Source organism: Dipodomys merriami, unplaced genomic scaffold (genome assembly GCF_024711535.1).
Source record: "Dipodomys merriami isolate MVZ:Mamm:240054 unplaced genomic scaffold, mDipMer1.0.p SCAF_222, whole genome shotgun sequence".
In the NCBI taxonomy this organism is placed as follows: domain Eukaryota; kingdom Metazoa; phylum Chordata; class Mammalia; order Rodentia; family Heteromyidae; genus Dipodomys; species Dipodomys merriami.
The window spans coordinates 1,896,026-1,919,715 of NW_027203627.1; the positions used below are offsets into that span (position 1 = coordinate 1,896,026).

Below are 23,690 nucleotides of genomic sequence, written 5' to 3' on the forward strand. Positions count from 1 at the left end.
AGACTCTTGTTCTCTATTACTTAAACATATGCTTCTGTGGCAGAAAAACAAACATTTTATTCTGCTGAAAATTTTCAGACTATTTTCTTCTAGTTTCAGGGAATAACCAATAAATTCTCATCATCTAAATCACCTATCTCCATAATGGCACATCAGAATTTCTTGATCCTAACTGTAAGTTGGTACTTACTGTTGAGCCTTCCTCTATGGTCACATTCTCCTTATTCTCCCCAACTTCTAGTAACTACAATTCTATTCTCAACTATGACATCAGCTTGGATAGGGTGGGGAAGTGAGGGTGGGGACGTTTTTTCTTTTCATCTTCTCATGACAGTTAACATGATATACTGAGTTTTATTTTAGAAAGGTATATTGTTTTGACTAATAAACCAAAATTAATAAAAAGATAATAATGATAATAACAGTGATTTGAAGAACAAAACTAAAAAATCAGTGGCTTGACAGAAGTTTGTTTCTTCTCTCCTAAAGTCCAAATTAGGTATTCATGATAGTCAAGCAGCTCTTCTCTTGATGTAGGAATACAGATTCTGCCACGGATTCTGCTTAACTTTGATATTTGGCTTCCAGTGTCACTAGTGCAAGAAGAGAAAGGATAATGATTAGGAGAGTTTTGTAGATGAGGCCTGAAAATAGCACATATCATGGGACTGACAATATTACATGGCTAGAACTCTTTTACATGGCTACACATAAAAATCAAAGTAGGGTGTGAACTCAAAGGATACTGGATCTGAAAAATAGCTTTCCTTTAACTATTTTCCTATCACTCCAGCTCCTTCCTCCTCTGCATATTTCTAGTATTTTCTAGAACCTTCCTGATATGCTGCATCAAACTCTGAACTGGACTCTGTTAAATATCTCACAATATCTCCTACAACTACAAAACTGCTCTGCACACTAAATGAGTTCCTTACATATGGACTAAGGAGACAAACAATAATCTCTTAGGAGCTATTAAAGTATATATAGGCATTTCTTCATATTCTAAGTGGTCCCAGACTTCTAGAAATAGAGAGTTTGGCTCTACACATTTTATTATTCCTTTCCTTGCCATATAGATATACACTTGCAATATTTTAAAATATGAAATGCTTTAGCAATTTGTTTGTCATCCTTATACAGTAGACATGCTAATCTCTGCATCATTTTGATCTTAGTATACAGTATATGTTGCTGTAGCAAGTAGTTGATATTGCTTTCTATTGCCTTCAGCATGTTGATGCTCTAGCCAGCCCTTCTTTACTGTTTCTACAATATGCAGCAATGGGTTCTACAACATATACAATCAAATAAATACAATCTCTAACAAATGTAATTATTCCATATTATATATTACATTGTTATATATTAATGTAATTACTAACATATATTTGATTATAGTTTACAAGAGAATAAATAAATGCGAAATTGTTCATGCTGTGGCCCCTGGGAGCACTTGTTCACTTTGCAGATGCCCATCCCTAAAATAATATAAACTTGTCTTCTTTCCTCTCTTCCTACCATTACCATGTGTTCATTGAAGAGTATTTAATAAATGAAGTCATCTAAGAATTCTAACCAAATCTACAATTTTATCAGCAATTCACCTTTATATTATCCCAATAAATCAAGACAGAAAGAGATGAAGAAGAAGAAATTAGAGAGCTAAAGAAGTCTTAAAAGTGTGGTGGATATTAAAGCAGACAGTTGTGACAGAGCTATGATAGACTTTTCAATAGCATCCTAGTTAAACCATGACAAGTCTATACATCCCAAGAATTTCATAATGCCTCTTCTTTAAACACAACATAAATATGGAAACATACATATAATTGCATCAAATCAACTTCATGAAGAAATAATATGGCTTGTCAGAGGTGTCTATCTGAATAGCATTGAATAGAGGCACAAATCTATTTCTAAAAGGAAACTAGAAGAATAATTCATGTATTTTTTAAACACAAGTGGTAACAATTTCCATGATAAAGGGAAAAATACTTCAAATATTTCCAAGAATATTAAAGTCCATGGGCTCAGTCAAAATTTCTATGTACCAAAATCAATATCATTGTATAAGTTAATGTTTGTAGAAGTTGTCATTTTAATTGACTTCTGTTCCCTTGGCCATTATTTTTAACATCACAGTGATTAAGGTGCTTTGAACTAAATGTTAATTCAATGTAGTCTGAAATGAAGCAGAACAAAATTTCTTTAAGCCACACTGACCGCTAGAGACACAAGATTATAAATATGCTGGAGTAAAATAAAAATGCATCTCAACAACATCAACATGAGTAAAATGGGTTTATATTTTGTCACAAGTTAGCACAATAAACTGAACTGTATGTAATACTCCACTAAATATACAGCATTGCAAGTTATTAAAATTTCACTTCAAAGACAAAAAGACAGAGGCAAAGAGAAATAATCTAGACCAAAAAAGACTTTGCAACAACTGAAAATGCCCAACTTTGCAAACAATTGAAATGTATGTACCGATTCAAGCCAGCCCAGGCAGGAAAGACCGTGAGACTCCTATCTCCAATAACCACCAGAAAACTGGAAAAGGTGCTGTAGCTCAAGTGGTAAAGCGCTCACCTTGAGCTGAAGAGCTGAGGGACAGCACCCAGGCCCAGATTTTAAGCCCCACGACTAACCAAAAAAAACAAAAACAAAAAACTATTTTCCAATTTGAAAAGCAACAACAAAATCAAAAAGAAGTCTACATTAAATTTACCTTTTAAAAATCCTCTATTAGCCAGGTGCTGGTGGCTCTTGTCTGTAATCCTAGCTACGTCTGTAATCCTAGCTACTCAGGAGGCTGAGATCTGAGATTCATGGTTCAAAACCAGTCCAGACAGGAAAGTCTGTGATACTCTTATCTCCAATTAACCACCAGAGAACCAAAGTGGTGCTGTGGTTCAACTGATAGAGCACTAGCCTTGAGCTGAAAAGCTCAAGGACAGCATCCAAGCCCAGAGTTCAAGACTCATGACCAAAAAAAAATCCTCTATTATTATATAATTAAACTGGTTCATAGAGTACATCACTGGTAAAGATGGTTATATTTGGTGTTGAATGTCACTGTAACAAAGGATAACAAAGTGAGCAGCTTGCAGCACACACACAGAAAAATGAACACTCTCACAGTTTTGGAGATTAGAAGGCTGAAGTCAAAGGTGTCAGCAGAACTTTGCTCCTCCTGCTTATTTCTAGCTTTTGTGGTGGCCATGAACTTTTCACATTCCTTGTCTTGCACTTTACCACTCTGATATCTTCTTCTAGTATCTTCTCTCTGCATGTATCACTTTATTTTTCTCTTTCCTTTTAAGGATGCTGATCATTTCTGATAAATGTACCACTCTACTCTCATGTTAATTTTAAGTAATACTACTTCCAAAGAAGGACATACTCTGAGATACTAGGTTAGCACTTTATCATACTTTTGAGAAGCATACATTTAAAAATGATGATATCAGGCAGGCACTGGTGGCTCACACCTGTAATCCTGGCTACTCAAGGGGCTGATATCTGAGGATCATGGTTCAAAGCCAGCATGAGCAGGAAAGCCTGTGAGATTTTAATTTCCAATTAACTACCGGAATTGGTGCTATGTGCCGGAACTAGCCGGCAACGAAAGGAACTCCTGATTTAGGGGGCGAGGACGGAAAAATAAAGACATAAGACAAAGGATGGGGTTGGGAGGTCTGCAGCTCAAGACTGCAGCCCCGTTTATTTTTAACTCTCCTTATTTATACTATTAGAAGTCAAGAGGTAACCTAAGGTCACCATAGTGCAGAAAAGCAAGAAAAGTCTTTAATAAAAACAAGGGTGCAGAAAGAAACAAGACAAGGTCAACTGATAGAAAGTAAAGAAAATTCTACAGACATAGCAAGGCAAACCCGGACACCTGGTGTTATTCATGAAAGCCAGGTCCTTGTATGTGCCTTCAAGTGAGCACAAGGGTCAAGATGACCTTGGAGTTTTACTGTCGGCTCCCAACAGCTATGGGTCCAAATGATGTAGTGCTAGCCTCAAGTAAAAAAATCTCAGGGAAAGCACCCAGGTCCTACGTTAAAGCCCAAGACCAGCAAAACTAATGATGATACCTATCACTGATTATGGGAAAATACATGTGCAGAGAAACCTGGCAGATCTACTCTAATAACAACAGAGGCTGGAGGGGATGTGGACCGAAGGGAACCTTACTACATTGTTGGTGGGGGTGTAAACTTGTTCAACCACTTTGGAAAGCAGTATGGAGGTTCCTCAAAAGACTCCACATAGAGCTCCCCTATGACCCAGCAATCCCACTTTTGGGCATTTACCCAAATATTTACAAACAAGACCACACTAAAGCTACCAGCACGACTATGTTTATTGCAGCATTATTTACCATAGCTGACATATGGAACAAACCCAGATGCCTCTCAGTAGATGAATAGATCAAGAAAATGAGGTGTATATATACACAATGGAATTCTATGCCTCCATCAGAAAGAATGACATTGCCCAATTTGTTAGGAAATGGAAAGACTTGGAAAAAATTATATTAAGTGAAGTAAGCCAAGCCCAAAGAAACATAGGTCCCATGTTTTCCCTTATTTCCAATATCTAGTATATGTATGAGTCAAGCAGAAAAGGTCAGATAAGGTGATGTTAGGAAAATGAACCCTAAGATATGTATTCAAATTTTTTCTTTCATGTGATTGTTACTAACACATTCATAAGATTATTTCTTTGTTGCTTTGTATGTCCGTCCCCCACAGTATAATCCCTGCTTTCACTGTATTTGCTGTTGGTATAATTAGTGGAGGGGAAGGGGAAAAACAAATCATTTAAATAGGGATACAGGTGGACCCATTGCAACAATGAGATATACAAGTCGTTATGTCGAAAACGAACTTTACAACTTTGGTGGGGGGGCAGCGCGGGGAGGATTGGGGGGGCGGGAGGAGGATGGGAAGGGCTGGGAAGGGGAAACAAAGGAGGAGGCTACAATGCTTGATAAGAAATGTACTCATTAATTTAACCCTTCTGTACAATATTTTCACAATAAAAAAAAAGAAAAAAGAAACCTGACAGTTCTAAAATAGGAAACAATTTGGGCATGATGGCACTCACCTGAAATCCCAACTCTGGAGGTAGAGGCAGGAAGATGAAGACCCATAGACCAGCCTGTTATTAGTAGTTGGACATCATCAATAATACAGATAATAACAGATTCTAGTATGGATGTGAGTGAATAGTAACTCTAGTACAATGTTAGTAAGAGTGTAAACTTGTTCAACTACACTGGAAAACAATATGGAAGATCCTCAAAGAACTACAGTAAAATCCAGCAATTCTATTCTTAAAAATTACAAACTAGGATACAGTAAAGTCACTTGCACAACCATGTTTATTGCAGCACTGTTCACCACAGCCAAGGTATGGAATCAGCCCAGGTGGCCCTCAATAGATGAATGGGTAAAGAAATTTATATAACTAAATTTTACTCATCCTTTAGAAAGAATAATATTGTATCATTTGCAAAAAAATGGAAAGACCTAGAAAATATCATACTAAAAGAAATCAGGCTCAGGGAGTCAAAGATGTATTTTTTCTCTCATATATGAAAGCTAGAATTCATTTATAAATATAAGTAAACATCTTCAATGTTATGCAAATATACACAAATGTATCAGCCAAAATCTGGTAGAATCAGGAATGAACTCAGAGTGTAATTGCTAAGAAAGGCTGACTCACAGTCCAACAAAATAAACAACAGGAAACGAGTATTCAAAAGTGAAAAGGATCAAAGAAAGGGAGCTAGACAAATGAAGAACAGGGAAGAATGCAGTCATAAAATTCAATGTTTATCTTACAAAACTGAGAAAGGGGTGAAATTGGGAGGGATGGGGAAATGATGAAATGGATGATATTAATCAAGATGCATTGTACTCATATATTGCTTTGTTGAACGGCAATTCCTTAACACAACTACTTTAACATACTAAAAATACACTAAAAATAAAATATAAAATAAACATAAAAAAAAGGTGATCTTTACTCAATCTACATATCAAAATACTAATCTCTCATGTGAACATCCTCATATTCACCCAAAAATAGCTTTGTCAGCTATCTGGAAATCTTTAGCCCACTCAACTTGATGCATACAATTAGCCATCATAATTAAGGCGATGTGGTGAGCCTTTTCTTTTTTTTCCTTTTGAAGAATAATAGAGAAGTACATCATTTTGAAAACTTGCCAATAAAAGTCAAAAATAAAATATCTGTCCTCCCTTTTTTTTCTGTTGGTCATGGTCTGTTGGGCCTGGAAACTGTCCCTGAGCTCTTCAGCTCAAGGCTAGTGCTCTACCCACATAAGCCACAGCTCCACTTCAGTTTTCTGGTGGTTTATTAGAGATTAGAGTCTGACAGACTTTTCTTCCTAGGCTGGCTTTAAACCGCAATCATCAGATCTCAGCCTCCTGAGTAGCTAGCATTACAGGCGTGAGGCACCAGTGCCTAGCTTGGTCTTTCTTTAACTACACAAATTACAACCGTGTTTTTAAGCAAACAGTGCATGTTTCTCTTTATAAATGTATTCTGGACACTCAGCAAATGAAAGAGATCATAGAATTATAACATCACCATTGGGCAGCCCTTAATGATTTAATGTATCTATGCACTGACCACCATTTTTCTCATGTTAGAAAGACACAGAGAGAGAGAGTCAGAAAGGCAGAGGCACAACCAGACCTTGTAAGTCTGTATCTTTCTTATACTGAGGATGGAGGGCCACCTCCTAACCTATGAGGTAGATATAACCAAAATAGTCTAACCATAATTGGATAAAACCTTGAAAACTTAATTATCAATTTGCAGAAAATAAACAAGGCAGAAGAATTTATTAAACTATACCATGAAACACTAAGAGAACAATCATAGAGAAAATCTGGGCATGGAAAATTCTAAAGGGCAAACCAAAACTAGGAAGAAAAAAGATGCAGGGGGTGAACCTACAAAGATTAAAAGGTGTCAAACAATTATTGGGGTGTATTTATGTCATTTATAAGAAAAATGTCAGCATGTTAAATGGCATTAAGATGCTGCTGTTAGCTGCTAAGAGTAATAACTATTCTGTTTTTTGTAGAGTCCTGTCATTTTTGGTTGCACCATGAAGGTTTCCAGGTAAAGTCATATGTCTGAGATTTGATTCAGTATCAATTAGTGTGAAAGGTAGAGGACAGAACAGAATTTCCCACATTTGATTGAAGATAGATATAGAGAGGTCACTAAAGAATTCTGTTTACTTTTGTATGAATGTTTAACTTTTTCATAAAAACTTGCAATTCACTGACATAGCTCTTGCTTAGCCTGGTTAAGGCCCTATGTTGAATCTCCAGCACCGCCAAAGACAATAAATGAGAGAAAAAAAATCACTTCAATTTTTTTTCATATGTAGAATAAAAAGGAAACTAAGAACTAAATTTCTTCTATGACTTTGTGATCTGGGAAAGTCATACAAGGATAAAATTTCCTCTTCTGCTATCAAACCATAAACTCTGTGAGAACAAAATCTGTTTTCTTCCTTTTCTGTATTCTTGAGAGATAATTCAGTGCCTTGTATACCATGGACATACAATACATATATGTTGAATTATGTTGAAAAACCTGCTAATATATTAGCTGCTTCAACGAAAAATCCTTTTGAAATTCTCTTTCAGATGTGATCTCTAAACCTGTATAGGAAATATTGTTACCCAGTGATAATTCTACCGGAGACCTTGATTCCCACCAAATGTAATCATAAATGAATGAACTCATATAACATATGCACTACTCAGGTAATATTCTATTTTTAGCAAGGTCTAAAAGTGAAGAATTTTACTGCAGTTAGTAGAGACTCTCAACATACATTTTACATATATATTTTTTCAGTGTTTTAAATATGTTGTACTAAAATGAAGCCAGGGAATCCAGGATTGGGGGAGAGTCATTATAGGCAGCCCAAGCAAGTCAGGCCTGACCTCTCCACTACCATGATACATATACCACAGCAAACAACTTTACTTTTTCCACCTATATTATTATGATAGTTTCATATAATGGTGTAAATTTTTTAAAGTTTCCTTATTTTAAAAAGATTTTTTAAAAAAACATTTGTTTTCAAAGAAGTTAGAAACCCTGAGCAGGGTACTGGTGGCTCATAACTATAATCATAGCTACTCAGGAGGCTGAGATCTGAGAATCTTGGTTTGAAGCCAGTCCAGGGAGGAAAGTCGATGAGCCTCTTACCTCCAATAAACTACCAAAAAAGCTGAAAGTGAAGCTGTGACTCTCAAGTGGTAGAATGTTAGCCTTGAGCAAAAGAATCTAAGGGACTGTGCCTCTGGGCCTGAGCTTAAGCCACAGGACCAGCCCCCCCCCCAAAAAGGAGTTAGCAACCTTATTTCAGAGTATCATTATTATAAATTTTTCTTCCCCATAACTGTATAGAACTATAACAGAGCAATGGGGTAACTAGCATATTAAAGAACAAAACATTTGGGGCTGGGAAGGTGGCTCAGTGGTGGAGTGCTTGCCTTACATGCATGAGGCCCTGGGTTCAATTCCTCAGCACCACATAAGCAGAAAAAGCCGAAAGTGGGGCTGATGCTCAAGTAGTAGAGTGCTAACCTTCACCTGAAGAACTAAGGGACAGCGCCCAGGCCCAGGTTTCAGGCCCCACAACCGACCAAAAAAAAAAAAAACATTTGTTAAAAATATTTTTATATAATGTAAAGTTTTCTGACAATCAAAAATGCCCACTTATTTTACCTTCTTTAATATTCTTGTTATTCTGTATTCTAATTAACACAAATACATAAATCGTGTTCACAGTCTGTAATTAGGCAGTGCTTCTGACATATCCAAACGATGTGAAATTAATAACACAGGGAAAAAGTTCTCAGAGCAAAGCTGATTCTGTTGAGTATTGAAAACCATTCTTCTGCTGTGAAATATACCCCAAAACAGTACTGGGAATTCAGTATCTGTAAGGAAGAACAGTATTTTTTATTATTCAAAACTATTTCAGCGTTTGAATTATTATTATTCTAACTCCAGAGAACTAGAAACTTTAAGATGTCAAATGTAAAACCTACATAAAACCATGTATTTTTTTGTTTAAAAGGAGATCCAATAGCTTTTCACTGAAGAAAAACAAAGTATTAACATATCAAGGCAGAAAATGAAAAAGAAGACAAAAATTGGGAAGAGATCATAGTGAAATACAGAAAGAGGTAGAGAATATCTAAGAAACCAGATCAGCTGAATCTTAGTTACAAGTATATCCACACAATCATTTCAGTACTCATTGTCAGTGGGAGTCTTATCTCTGCTTCCTTGATTTGATCTCCATCTGGTATTATTTTCAGAACATATCACTGTGATCTCATAACTCTTAGTAAGCCATTATAAAGTTGAAGATTTGCTTTTCTGCTTTAAATAAATATCAGGATTATTAAATATACTATAAAATATTATGTCAAAAATCTGCCAGTCAAGAAGAGAGGACTGCACTGCATTTGCAAAATCAATAATGGCTCTGTGTGTGTGTGTGTGTTTAGTGTGTGTGTGTTTATGTACAAACGTGTGCATGTGCCATTAATGAGGCTTCAAATCAGGGCCTGGGAACTGCCTCTCAGCTTTTTTGCTCAAACCTAATGCTCTCCCACTTGAGCCAGAGCTCCACTTTCAACTTTTTCATAGTTAATTGGAGATAAGAGTTTCATGGATCTTCCTGTCCATGCTAGCTTTGAACTGTGGTCTTCAGATTTCAGCCACCTGAGTAGCTAGTATTAAAGCATAAACCCTAGTGTCTGGGTAATAACAGACTCTTAATCAGAACACCGGTTAAATGATCTCACCACCCACTCTATGACATTAATGTTTTGATCAATTTTTTAAGAAGAGAAGACCTTAAGTCAGTCCTACATTTCCATATAATATTAATAGACACAAAATGTAGAAACTCAAAGCCTAAATCTAAACCTATATACCAGAATAAATCATAGCTTCCAGCATTAAAGTACTCAGTTCTGTTTTTTGAAAACTATTTCTCTTAGGGTGAGATTGTGATTGGGACACATTGTATACATGTACAGAAATGTCACACCAAAATTCTTCTTGTGTAACTAATGGATACTAATAAATTAAAAAACAAAACAAAACAAACCTCTCTTGAGCCAGGCATGGGTGGCTCACAAATTCTAACTACTCATGATCTAGGATCCCAGTTCAAAGCCAGCCAGGGCAGCCATGATACTCTTTTCTCCAATTAAACACCAGAAAAACGGAAGTGGATCTGTGCTCAAAGTTTAGAGTGCTAGCCTGGAGCAAAGAAGGTCAGAGACATTGCCCAGGCCCTAAATTCATGCCTCACGACTCACAAAAATAAAAAACAAAACAAAACCCCTCTCTAATTTTTTTTCTGGAATCCTAAATACGCTTACCAAAGCAAAAATTACACTGAACAAGAGATAGTCAAAATTGCATCATTGAACATTCTGGATCACCACAATAATCAACAGAACCATCATCTTAACCATAATAAGCACAAGGTTCTAGTGTCAGATCTACACTGAAGGCCAGTCACAGGGCCTTAGGCCTCTTATCTATCTCTAATTTCTCATCTCTAAAATATATAAATTGGATACAGCCCTATATAACACTAAAATACTCTGTACAGTTATGTTTCTGCAACTTCCATTGAAGTGCAAAAAAAGTATTCAAACATAAATATCTAAAGTTTACTGACTTTATGAATTACAATGACCTTACAAACAGTTTTACCTAATATAAGTTTTTGAAAAGCTATAGAAAATGTTATCACAAACATACATTCTCTATTAATAGGGGTTAAGTTATTTCTTTCTTGAATTAAGAAACTATAACGAAGGGACTTAGAAAGTTATAATATTGGTAAAAGCTAATTTGTGATAAGGTATGAACCTGAGCAACCAATGTCCCTTCATATATAAAATTACAACTGGATATCTGTTGCTACTGATCTATCAAAACATCCTATAAACTTAAACTCTCAGAAGAAAACTATAAATTCACTTCTTTTATGATTCTATGAAGGTTTAATTATTATTTATATTTATTCAGCATTTTGTAACTACTGAAAATGAGAATTCATAATTAGGAACTGAAGTCCAAAAATTCTGGATATGAGTAAATTCAACTCTTTCACATTAGAGGCCATCTATGTTTCTATATACACATTTATGCAAACAAATATCTACATATACACATATACACACCACCCTCCAACTAATTAACTGAATTTCCCAATATTCCATAGCTATATATCCCAAGGCTATTGCTACTATAAGCATAATAGATCAATATATGCAGTTGACAAGGTTATCGTCAAAATTCTTTCGGGGCTGGGAAGGTGGCTCAGTAGTAGAGTGCTTGCCTTGCATACATAAGGTCCTGGGTTCGATTCCTCAGCACCACATAGGCAAAAAGAAAAAAAGCCGGAAGTGGCGCTGTGACTCAAGTGGTAGAGCACTAGCATTGAGCTGAAGAGGTGAAGGACAGCGCCCAGGCCCAGAGTTCAGGCCCCAAGACCGGACCACCCCCCAAAAAATTCTTTCTTGACTAAAATCCTAGGCTCCTTGGAAATACTCACTGTCCTGAGAGAAATTAGATATTCCATTTCCTAAAGAAATGAGCTGAGAAGTTTCCTAGCCTTTGTAGTTTCTTAGTGTGTGTGTGGGGGGGGGGGGGGCGGAGGGGGATGATCCCAGACAGTTTAAAAAAGAAAGGAACATTTTGAAGGATTATTTGGTAGCTTCCAAAATAACAGGATACTGACTGTGAAGTATAAATATGAAGATAATTGCTAGCAAAATACCCATTATAAAGGAAGCTAGGCAGCTTCTAAGGCCAAAATAGAAATGAGGTCATAGAGCAATAGGTGGGCACCCCAGCACTGTAAACCATGCACACCGGACTTTGGGTAGGACTATAAAGCAAGATGAAGAACATCTGGAACTTTCAGCTCTGTCCATAGAAGGCAGGTTTTGCACGGGACTTCCCAAAACAAAGGGTCCAAATCCAGTGAAGTCGGGCACAAAGAAAATTGACAGACAGCCATAAGATAGATAGGTGACAGAAACTGACATTATTATGAATAAGAAGACTTCATTAGCCTTTAAGGAGAAGAGGGGGAAGGGGATGAAATGAGGACAGGAAGCAGGGGAGGGACAGGGGGTGGAGCAGGATAGAGGGAAGAGAGGAGGGGGAAGAGAGGCAGGGAAGGGAAGAGGAGGGAGGCAGCCATGGGCTGTAGTGGCTATGCCAGGCCAGAAGAGAGAACAGCAGGGTGAAAGCTGAGCACAGAGTGCAGAACTGAGGGCTAGTGGGAGAGCAAGCTGCCTGCCAAGCCGGCCTCTGCTGCCTTCTCTTGCAGGTAGCAGCTCCAGCCAGGGCACCGGCCGCCTTGCAGCTCTGCAACAGGCAGCCAGGTCCAGGTTGAGGGAGCCTAAGAGCCAGGGAGTGGGCGAGCAATTGAGCCTGGGTATTGAGCACTGCAGCAGGAGGCAGCCAAACCCAGCAGGCACAGTGCTGGTGGCCTTGGGAGTGGGAGCCCATCCCTTGGCCTGCTTGGCCCCTTCTTCGCCTTCCCTGCACTCCCGCCCACAGCACCTGCACGGCCCTACACATCTTACATAGAGCCAAAAATAGTGATTTAATTCATAACTGATCACATGATTGGATATTAGAAATAATCATCTTTATTTTACACTCATTTACAGTGAAACAATGTTCCAGTTAGCTTTAAAAGGCATATGGTGCCAATTAGTAAAATACTGAAAGCAATATTTTACTGTTATCTTGCAAAATCATAAATGTTTAAAAAAATGAAAACATTTTTTAAAAAATAGCAAAAGTAAGCCTAAATTTTTAAGAAGAATGTTACAGGTATCCGGAAAACACACTTCAAATTATGCTACAGAAACACAGTATACAACCAGATTGGTACTGGCACAAAAATATACCCAAATACTAATAAACCTTAATAAGAAGACCAGGAACAAAACCACACAGCTACAATCACCTAATTTTCAACAAGGAAACGAAAAACGTGCAGTAGAAAGCAATCGCATCCTCAACAAATAGTGCTAAGAAAACTGGTTATCCACTTGAAGGACACTGAAAGTTGACATCTCTCACTTTCTCCAAAAATTAATTCCACATAGTCTGAAAATCTCAAAAATATGATCTAAAACTCTCAATCTACTACAGGAAAGTCTAGAGATTTCCCCAGAAGATAAGCGGCACATCTAATTATTTTCTGAGTAAGATTCCACTTACCCAGAAAACAAGAACAGTAACAAGTGGGACTGCACCAAATTAAAAAGTTTAAGTACAGTAGAAGCAACAATCCACTGAAAACAAACAGTCCACTGAATGAGAGAAAATATTCACTAGCTATTCAGGTAAATGAGTAAATGTCCAGAATATACAAAGCTCTGAAAAAAATAAACAGAAAATGAATAAATAATTCAACGAATTAATGGGTAAGAAAACTGAACAGTTTCCAGATTAAGAAATCTAAAAAGTATTTTAACATCCTTAGCTATAAAGGAAACATGAGTTAAAAGTCCTAAGGAAACCTCAAAGGTTCCATCTCACCACAGTCACAATGACAATCATCAAAAAAGCAAACAACAAATGCTGGTAAGTATTCAGGGGGAAAAGACCCTCAAACATTGATGGTGGGAATGTAAACTAGTGTAACCAAAATTATTATGAAGCTTCCTCAAGAAAGTAAAACTAGAACTATCTCCTAACTCTGCCAACCCACTACTAGGCATATATCCAAATTAGTGTGAATCAAGAAAACCATCTGCATGCCAGATACTGTTTATTTTAGTCCTATTTGCAATAGCCAAATGACTAAATCCTCTGAATTAATACAACAGATATTGTACATATACCATCAAATATTATACATCCATAAAAAATATGAAATGCCCTTTGGAAGGGAAAATGAATGGAATTGGAAAACATCATTTTGAGCCAGGCAAGTCAAGCGAAAAAAGACAGCATTGTGTGTTTTTGTCTATATACATATGTCTATATTCCCATATATATATATGTATGTATATATATATATATATATATATATATATATATATATATATACATACACTTATAACATGATTCTAATTATGTAGAAGGATAAGGGGAAAGGGAGGTAAAAGAAAAAAATGATGGCGAATAATTTTAGGTTATGTTTATTCCCCCTCTCCAAGTTGTATAGTTCATTCCAATATAGCATCTACTGGGTTTCACTGCTGAATTGGTTCATCTTATGTCCCATCATTTCTGTCTTTCCCCTTCCCCTCACCAAGTCAGGTAAACTTTACATAAGAAAAAGGGTACAGAAATCAAAAACAGCAGCAGAAGGGAATAAACCAACAGGGGAAAAAAAGGACAAAAAGAAAAAATAGAACACCAAACAGTACAATAAAAATCTCTTGCTTCCATTTCTTGGAGTTCATTTCTATAAGTATCATTTTATATAATCACACATAGCCATTGAGCTTTTGCAATCCTCTCCTAATAATATCCTCCTTTGTGAATGTCCAAGTGCAATTACCAGTCTTTTACTATGCATTGGGATTACTTGTAGATTTATAGGCACATTCTAATTACCACATGCAACCTGTTAACTTTGGGTTAGTTTGTTACTTTGCTTAGTATAATTTTTCATAAGAAAATGAAAAGATGGAAAAAGTACAACTGTTTATAATAACGACATAAAGAACTTCAATGAAAGCTGTTCATCACTAGGAGATTGAGAAAGCCAGGGAATAGAAAGCAATTGAGGCTTATTCTGTGTAAAGCACATCTGAAATAACACAAAAAGAAATTACCTTAACAAAAGCTAAATACAACAAAGCTGAAGCCAAGATCATACTAAATGAGGAAAACAAATCATTTCCCCTAAAAATCAGATGAGAAAAGGCAACTTCTCTAAGTACTCTTATTCAATACAGTGTTGGAATTCCTAGATGAAGCAATAAAACAAGAGAAATTAAAAAAAAATAACTCAAATAGGAAATGAAGAACTCAAATTATCTCTATTAGCAAGTAATAGCCTATATTTAAAAGGCCATAAATATTCCACCAATATTCCCCCACATCTTATAACTATTTTTGGCAACCATAGCAGGATATAACACCAGCACTCAAAAAGTCAATAGCTTCTTTATGTACCAAGGAAGAGCAGGGTGAGATGGATCAGGACAGAGGGACTGTGCCAGACCTGCTCCCAAGGGGCCCTTGGCAGCAGGTTTCTCTGGCCTCTGGATAAGCCTGGGAATGCAGGATAAATACAGGAACAGGAACAAAGGCCTGCAGCCGTGAACCAGCGATCCTGGGATGTGAGCTATGGACCCTGGGAAAGGCCACAGCAGAGTGACTAAGGACAAGCATTCAGCAGAGCTCCCCAGGGATCCTTGGTCAGGCCCTCCACAGGATAACCCATGGACAGGCCTTTGTAGGGTGACTGGAGACACAGGGACAGACCTCAACCTCTATCCTGGAGCCCTCTATTCCTTGCCTAGCCCAGGGGAGGGCCCCACCAGACTGCTGACAACATGGCGTCCATGGGCTGCCGAGGGCTGGCAAGGTGAGAAGAACAGCAGAGGCCTTCCGGAGATGGAGGACAGAGAAGGCGGATGACCTAGAAAACTCACCGGCATTCTTGGGTTGGGAGCTCGCTGATGCATTGCCTGGGGTGTTCTCCTTGTCCCAGAGAAGAAGATTTCAGCCCATAACAAGGGCAGATGAAGGTCTTAACAGTCCTGGAAGGTCAGCCAAGTCCCAGATGATGTCAGGTGCCACGTGAGGCCCTGATGGTGGCAGAAAAGAAATCCCTGATGATGGCAGATACACCACAAAACCCGGGCATCATAAGAAGGCCCTGATGGTGGTGGGTACAAGGAGAAGCCCCGGATGATGGTGGATGCATCACAAAGACCCGGATGACTAGGGTGCAGTGAGAAGCCCTAGAGGATGGCAGTTGCAACAACAAGCCCGATGTTGGCAGGTGCAACCATGAGATCCCCGTTGATGGATGATGCCTGTCTGATGCAAGAGGTAGGGAATATACCACGAAGCTCCAGATAACTGGAGTTCAATGAGAAGCCCTTGATGACAGCAGAACAACTCGAAGTCCCAGAAAAATAGTGTTAGAAATAGCTCTGGATGTCAGAGTGTCGCATAGGAAAGAAAGGAAATCTGCAAAGCAAAGTTTACTTCTGCAAAAGGGTAAGTCATAGACAGGCATCTGGCAAGCAAGCACACAGAGCTAACCAAGCAAGCCCTGCCCCTCTGCTCACATTGGCTGAGTTCAGGTTCACAATCTGCAAAAGTATGTGGCCTAATTAGCAGGATGTAATTACACTTCAAGGAGCTTTAAACAGGATGTCTTAAAGTGCTCAGGAAAACTAAAATATGATTAACAAGACCCAAGCCACCTAGGCAAAATCAAAACCCTTCAAAAACAAAAAAATTCTCCTAAGATTAACAAAGGAAACAAACTACTGTACTTGTATAGAAAAGACTTTTTCTTACACTGGGTGCAACACTAAACTCTGGATGGAGCTGGGACTAGTGAATCAGGCTTTGATCCTAGCTATTCGGGAGACTAAGATTTGAGGATCACAATTGCACGCTAGTCAGGGCAAGAGAGTCCTTAAGATTCTTAACTTTAATGAACTATGTGGAAAAAGTCAGAAGTGGAACTGTAGCTCAAGTGGTAGAGTGCTAACCTTGGGCAAAATGAAGCCCAGAGAGAGCACCCAGGATTGGCACCAAAAAAAAAAAAAAAGGAGGAGGAGGGGGAAGAGGAGGAGGGGGTAGAAGGGAGGAAGAGAGGAAGAGAAGGAGGGATGGAAGAAAGGAAGGAAGGAAGGAAGGAAGGAAGGAAGGAAGGAAGGAAGGAAGGAAGGAAGGAAGGAAGGAAGGTAGAGAAAAAGAGAGAAAGACTGAGGTGCAGTGAGAACTGCTGGCCCTAGACAACTGGGGTGAAACTAGAAGTCCTGGATGACAGCCTGTGCAATATTTCATGGCCAAGACAGTAGTGCTGGTGCCATCCAAGGAATACTAGAGTGACAGCCACATATGCCCACCAGAATCCCCTGAAGATTCACTGTGGATTTGATATGAAAAGCCTTCTCTCAAGTTCTCCAAACCTTTTCAAAGACCACATTTAGTCCATCTAGACATACCAGATATGAAGAAGTTGTCATTCTGTGACAAAGTAGAGGGACAAAAATCAAACTTGCAAATACTCACTCATTTGTTTGTAGAAAACAGAAATGTCTGCTGGAAGTGATTTTGAATGAATATGTTATACCACTGCTGGACATGTCAGCCAGAGCAACATTCCTGTTTGCTCTGTGGGCTAGAGGATGAGGAAAAGAATACCTTGTGAAGGAACAGGAGGGGCCATGCCACTCATGGAGGGGGGAAGATTTGAGAGAAAGAGTGAGAGAGAGAGAGAGAGCGATTTTTACACTTTTTTTCAAAGGTAGATTAATTAAATTAAAAATCTTACTACCTATGAATTTTATGGTTATGCGCAAATCACTTACTGCTTCTGATATCAAATGTGTATAGCAACAGTATGCTTTTTATGGAGTCATAGGTAAAATTAGTGCTCAGAGCGATATGTATTAGTATGAGAAGAAATATGTTTGATCTTTGTCCTTGATTCCTGGAACAGAGTTCCTAAAAATCTCAGAATTTCCTGAGTGATATGAATGTCTTTTTATTTATAATGAATTTATTTCAACAACACCTGAATTTATGCTAGTGCAATTGCTTAGAGTAGAAACCCTAGATAGCTATGTGATTAAAAAAACATTGGGGGATTGAAATCTTTAGCCTTTACCCACCAACCTCCAGGAAATGGAGAGTAGAAAACAACACCATTCCATGCCCTTCCCTATCCCTTTAATCTAATTGTTCCTGAGCAATCATATGATCAGTATTGCATTGAATGTGGGATTCCTAGATGATGGGAGCTAGAGAATAATTGCTTGGTGTATGTAGAATAAGACAGGACTAGGGAAAACTTTACATCAGGTCAAAATGTATTATTTTTTTTGAAAGTATAACCTTTTCGTTTGTGTGGTTCCCAGCCTGGAAAGTAGTAAAGACGTGTTCACTGTAGTTATTATTGGAAAAGTGGTTGCCACAAACACTGTCAAATGTTAAAGAAATTAAAAACTACACTTTGTGAAAATATCTACTCAGAATACAGCAGAAACACTCTTGTAGTTGTGCTTATACACTTCAAAGCAGAACACGACACTATTTAATAAATTAAATTAATGTAGACAGTTAATCGGTCTAAAAAATCCAGGTCGAATTTAGACCTGCATTGGATCTTGTAATATCCAAATATCTGTATCAGCTCTCCATGCTACCCACTTGGCCTGAATATTTCTAATTAAATAATTATTTGAAAACAAAAACAAATATGCAATAACAAAGTATTCCATTTATGGCTCTTCATATACTGTGGTCAATCTTAGTTTAAACAGCCTTCTCTACCTGGGACCTTGTGTGTGTGTGTGTGTGTAGTTTAAACAGCCTTCTCTACCTGGGACCTCTTTTGTGTGTGTGTGTGTGTGTGTGTGTGTGTGTGTGTAGTTTAAACAGCCTTCTCTACCTGGAACCTCGTGTGTGTTTGTGTGTGTGAGTGTGTGTGTGTGTGTGTGTGTGTGTGTGTGTGTGTGTGTGTGTAACCAGGGCTTGAACTTATGGCGTACACACTATCCTTTAGCTTTTTTTCCCCCAACCCTGGGCTTAAACTCTGGGCTTGGTGCTGTCCCTGAGCCTCTTTGTGCTCAAGCCTAGCACTCTACCACTTGAGCCACAGTGCAACTTCCAGCTTTTTCTGAGTAGCTTATTGGCAATAAGAGTCTTCTGAACTTTCCTGAATGGGCTGGCTTTGAACACCTATCCTTAGCTCTCAGCCTCCTGAGTAGCTAGAATTACATGTGTGAGCCACGAGTGTCCAACCTACAAATATCAGTTGTAATTTATAAAGATGAGAGTATACACAAACATTAGATTATAATATATGCATTCCATAAATTTAGTAATGAGGAAATACATTGCATAAATGCCACTGAATAAAGTAGAGTGAGGCTTAGCTATCTGTCTTGGAAGTACCCTAAACATTGTCCAAGAGAACAGAAATCCTAGCCCATTGGCTCTAATTAGAACATGGAATCTGTATCCAAAAGAAGAGCTTGTCTCTAGGCTTTTCTGGTTCCAAAAGGCTCTGTTAACTCCATAATAGTTATTAATACAATTCTTGGAGACTCCCAGGACACAGAAAGACAATGTATTGTTAGATCTGATAAATCTAATAAACTGGCCACTTCACAATATGTAAGGCTTTTTAAACTGCCAGTAGTTTAATTTACGAACTTTTTGGTTTGCCAGTTCTAGGACTTGAACTCAGAGCCACCCCCATTCTTGCGAACCTTTTTGTTCAAGGCTAATGCTCTACCATTTGAGCCATATCTCCACTTCTGGCTTTGTAGCCACAATTATAGTAGCTGGAATTACAAACATAAGCCACTTGCACCCATCTAAATATTCCAAACCTTTTCAAAATGTAATCTTCAGAATTGAGGTATTTCATGAAGCAAGGAGGCTTTCCAACTATGGTTCTTTTAAAATGACCAGCTTAAAAAAATAATTTGAAAAATGACCAACTTTTATGTTCTAGATATTCTCATAGAAAGAGATTGGTATTACAAAAGATCATTTTCAAGTTTCAAATGGGGTTACAAAGGAGACAGTAATAAAATAGTCAAGATCAAAATTTTGCCATACAATAAAAAGTATCCAAAACCTAGAGGTCAAATTGGGAGCTAAGTTTCTTCATTATCCTGTTCAACAACCGGTTCTTCCTTATTTCCAAATTGGCTTCCATTAACTAAATTTATCCTTTAATAAGGTAAACTTATTCTTTAGTAAGGTAGAACAACTTGAAAAGGATTTTTTTTCTATTTAAATGTTCACTTCAAAGATAAAACTGAGGCCGGGCGCCGGTGGCTCACGCCTGTAATCCTAGTACTTAGGAGGCTGTGATCTGAGGATTGTGATTCAAAGCCAGCCTGGGTAGGAAAGTCCGTGAAACTCTTATCTCCAACAAATCACCAGAAAACCAGAAGTGGTGCCCTTAGCTCAAGTGGTAGAGCCTTGAGCTGAAGAGCTGAGGGACAGCGCTCAGGCCCAGAGATCATGATCGACAAAAAATACATAAATAAAGCTGAGCACAAAACTAGAATGCATAAGCAGAGCAATATATAATGTCATCTATTTTGGGACCAATGGAAGCATTAAACTGAGAAATATTCTCAGAGAAAATAGTGGATTAAAAGTTAAAAGTGTACTCTATAATCCTGAATGCTGATCGTCACTGACTACAAAACTCTGGGCAAACACTACTTCTCTTTAAAACTACAGTAATGTATGATCAGATTGGATCAGACTGAAAAGTTCCTTTGATTCTAAAACTTTTTTTTCACCAATCTTTTTTACTTTCTCTCTTCTCTTTTCCCTTTCTTTTTTCTTTGCCAGTCCTGGAGCTTGAATTCAGGACCAGGGCACTGTCCCTGAGACTCTTTGTGCTCAAGACTAATGCTCTATACCATTTGAGCCACAGGGCAATTTCTGGCTTTTTCTAAGTAACTTGTTGGAGATAAGAGTCTCATGAACTTTCCTGCCTGAGTTGGCTGAGAACCACGATGTTCAGGACTTAGCTTCCTGACTAGTTAGGATTAAAGGTTGGAGCCACCTATGCCAGGCTTCCTTTCTCCCTTCTTTTCTTCATTCCTTTCTTTTCATTCTTTCATTTTTTTACTTTGGCTAATCTCCAAATCCTGGACACAAATGACATTCCTAACTCATTCTCTCAAGTAGCTGCTATTTCTACTGCCTAGAATGCTCTTCCCCAGACACCCAGCTGCTCACTCCCACATCCTGTCCCATCCCCACCCCCCCACCAAAAAGGTCTACTTTATGATACCCTGCTCAAAAATACAACCTTATGCACATGCATGCACACACACACAAGCATACAAACACACAGTATTCCCACTACTCATCCTACTCACTCTTTCTTCCTTACATCTTCCTTCTGATGTATTCTGTTTATTACTTTTGTAAATCTGGGTAATGTCATTCTCCATGCTTGAGTTAAAACTCACAAGGAGAGATACTTTTGTGCTATTCCCAGCATTGTGTAAGTCTTCAGCATGATGTCTCTCACCCTGTGGTCACTCAGTAAATATCCATTGAATGAAGGCCTACTGATTCCCTCACACACTTATTTGACAAGTATCTTGCTGCACATGGTCAAAGCTCTTTCCCACTACTTTCTCAAGATTCTCCTCCACAGCCCTTCTCACCCTTGCCTCATGGTCTCCTCACCTGTGTTTCCATATCCTTTGCCTGAAGCCTTTTGTGCCTCAATCTCACACATGGAGATGGAATGCACACACCAGCTCCCCTGCTCCTCCTCTGGGAAGCCTTTCCATCCCACATTGGCTCATCCCTCTTCAGTTCTTCCAAGTCTTTCCTCCAGCCCTGATCCAGTCCTGCTGGCTAGAAGCCTTCATAATGGTCTGTGTGATATTCTGGCTAAGCGGTGGTAGCCTCATTCTCTGGGCCAACTTTTGGTCCTGTCTCCTTCACCTGCTGAGCCAAATGAACTGCAGCTGTTCCATAAAGGTGTTCTAGCATGCCTGTGCATCAGACCATCCATTGAAAAGTCAAAGGTAGACCTTAGTTTTGGACAGAAAACTCATCTTGCCCCTTAAGACAAGGCTGGCATGGAATCATAAAATGACTTGCCTCCTGCTTGGCATACTGCCCCTCTCCCCAATCTCCACAATGCAACCCAACACTGAAATCACAGCGGCAATGAGGCACACTCTCTACTGCACTAGGAATACAAGACACTAGCCTCATAAGCCAAACCCACAGATGTGAATTGAAGTCCACTCCCTCACTCTGAGCCTCAGCTGCACTTATTGGGGCAGCAAGGCCTTGTCTCCTGGAAGTCTCTACATCACTAAGAGGAGATCATTTCTGACACATCTAGCTCTGCATTGAGAGCTGAACTTGAAGGAAGAAAAGAGCACATTTTCCTTCCTAATTCCCTCTCGACGTGCACATCAGGTTGGGTTTGAAGGAGGCTGATTTCCAGAGGAATTCCTGAGCAGCCATCTGCTTGTGTGCTTCTGAGACATCTTGCTAAAGATAGAAGGAAGCTGCTATTCAATCATGCTGTTTCACTAGGAAATGGGGGTGCACATGTCCTTGAGTGTGCACATGTTCTGATATTCTAAGGGTGTTGATAGTTGATACACTTACACTATACATGTCCTCTCCCTGTCCATTCTGCACAGCAGACTAACACCACCTAACTTCCACACCCATTTTTAATGTGTCACTGACAAAGCTGTGTGTCAGTGACAGATAAGTACACAAATCCCTTTCATAACAACAGAGACACCAACCTGTGCCACAAGAGATGAGCAAAGTCAAGTGCATTGCTTGATGCTGGAGGCTCTGTAATCCTAACTATCCTAGAAGCTGATACCTGGATTGCAGTTACAGCCAGTCTGAGAAGACTCCATCTTCAATTAACTAGAAAAATACAGACATGGAGGTGTGACTCAAGTGAAGATCACCAGGCATGAACATGCAAATTGAAAGAAAGAAAAAGAAAGACTGAGACAGAGAAATGGACAGAGTTAGAGACAGATTTAAGAACAGGAAGAAAATGTGAGGTAAGAAAAGAGGAAGATGAGGGGAAGGAAAAGTAGACTAAGAGACAGTATGAGGTAGAGGAAGAGGAGGAATGAGAGATGGTAGAGAGGGGAAAAGGTGGGGAAAGATGAAAGAGAAAATTGAGGGAAAAGGAAACAGAAAGAGAATTAAGGAAAAAAGCACTGAGATAAAGCCTTGGTACCAGCACACAGTCACAAACACATACACACAACCAAGAAACAAAAGGAAAAAAATATAAGGCATGGAAACATCATGGAATTTAACATTACTTCCCTCCCCACGTACCCTCTTCACTGAACACTGGACCATGAGTAGTTCAGGATTCCTCAGCTCCCTTCATGACCTTCCGCCTCTCAGTTCTCCTCCAGCATCAATGTTAACCCTGTCATTCACCAGGTGCCTATCCTTTACCCTCTTTAGGCCTCACTGCTTCTATCATCAGAATCCCACCACATTCTTTGAGGAGCTCCCCAAATAATCCTGAAATGCACTTGTCCACCAGGAGACCCAGCCCTCTTCTTGCTACAAATATCATCAGTCAGCTCTGCAGGCTCAGCATCCTGACCCCAGTGTCCACAGAGCAAAATCCAGCTGTGCCCAAGTCCTTCCCATCACACACTTGTCACCCAAGACAGCATCAGCCCTCAGCACTTCCTCTGTGTGAAAATCTAATGGCCCTGGATGAACCAACACAAATAACCCAGTGGTGGAGGGTCACATCCTATCTTACTGAATCGCCACTCATGTCCAGAAGTAGTCATCCCAGGCAGGGTCTATCCTCAGACCAAGTCCACAGAGGCCTGTACCAT

General features: G+C 38.8%; 1 long non-coding RNA gene across 1 annotated transcript; it reads right to left on the minus strand.

Moving 5' to 3' along the window:
- Positions 1 to 323: 323 nt before the first annotated feature.
- On the minus strand, positions 324 to 23,653 carry LOC138835015 (uncharacterized). Its single transcript, XR_011374340.1, has 4 exons — positions 23,612 to 23,653; positions 22,608 to 22,737; positions 15,753 to 15,908; positions 324 to 593 (listed from the first exon to the last, which is right to left on the minus strand). It is a non-coding gene; the product is annotated as an uncharacterized lncRNA (long non-coding RNA).
- Positions 23,654 to 23,690: the final 37 nt, after the last annotated feature.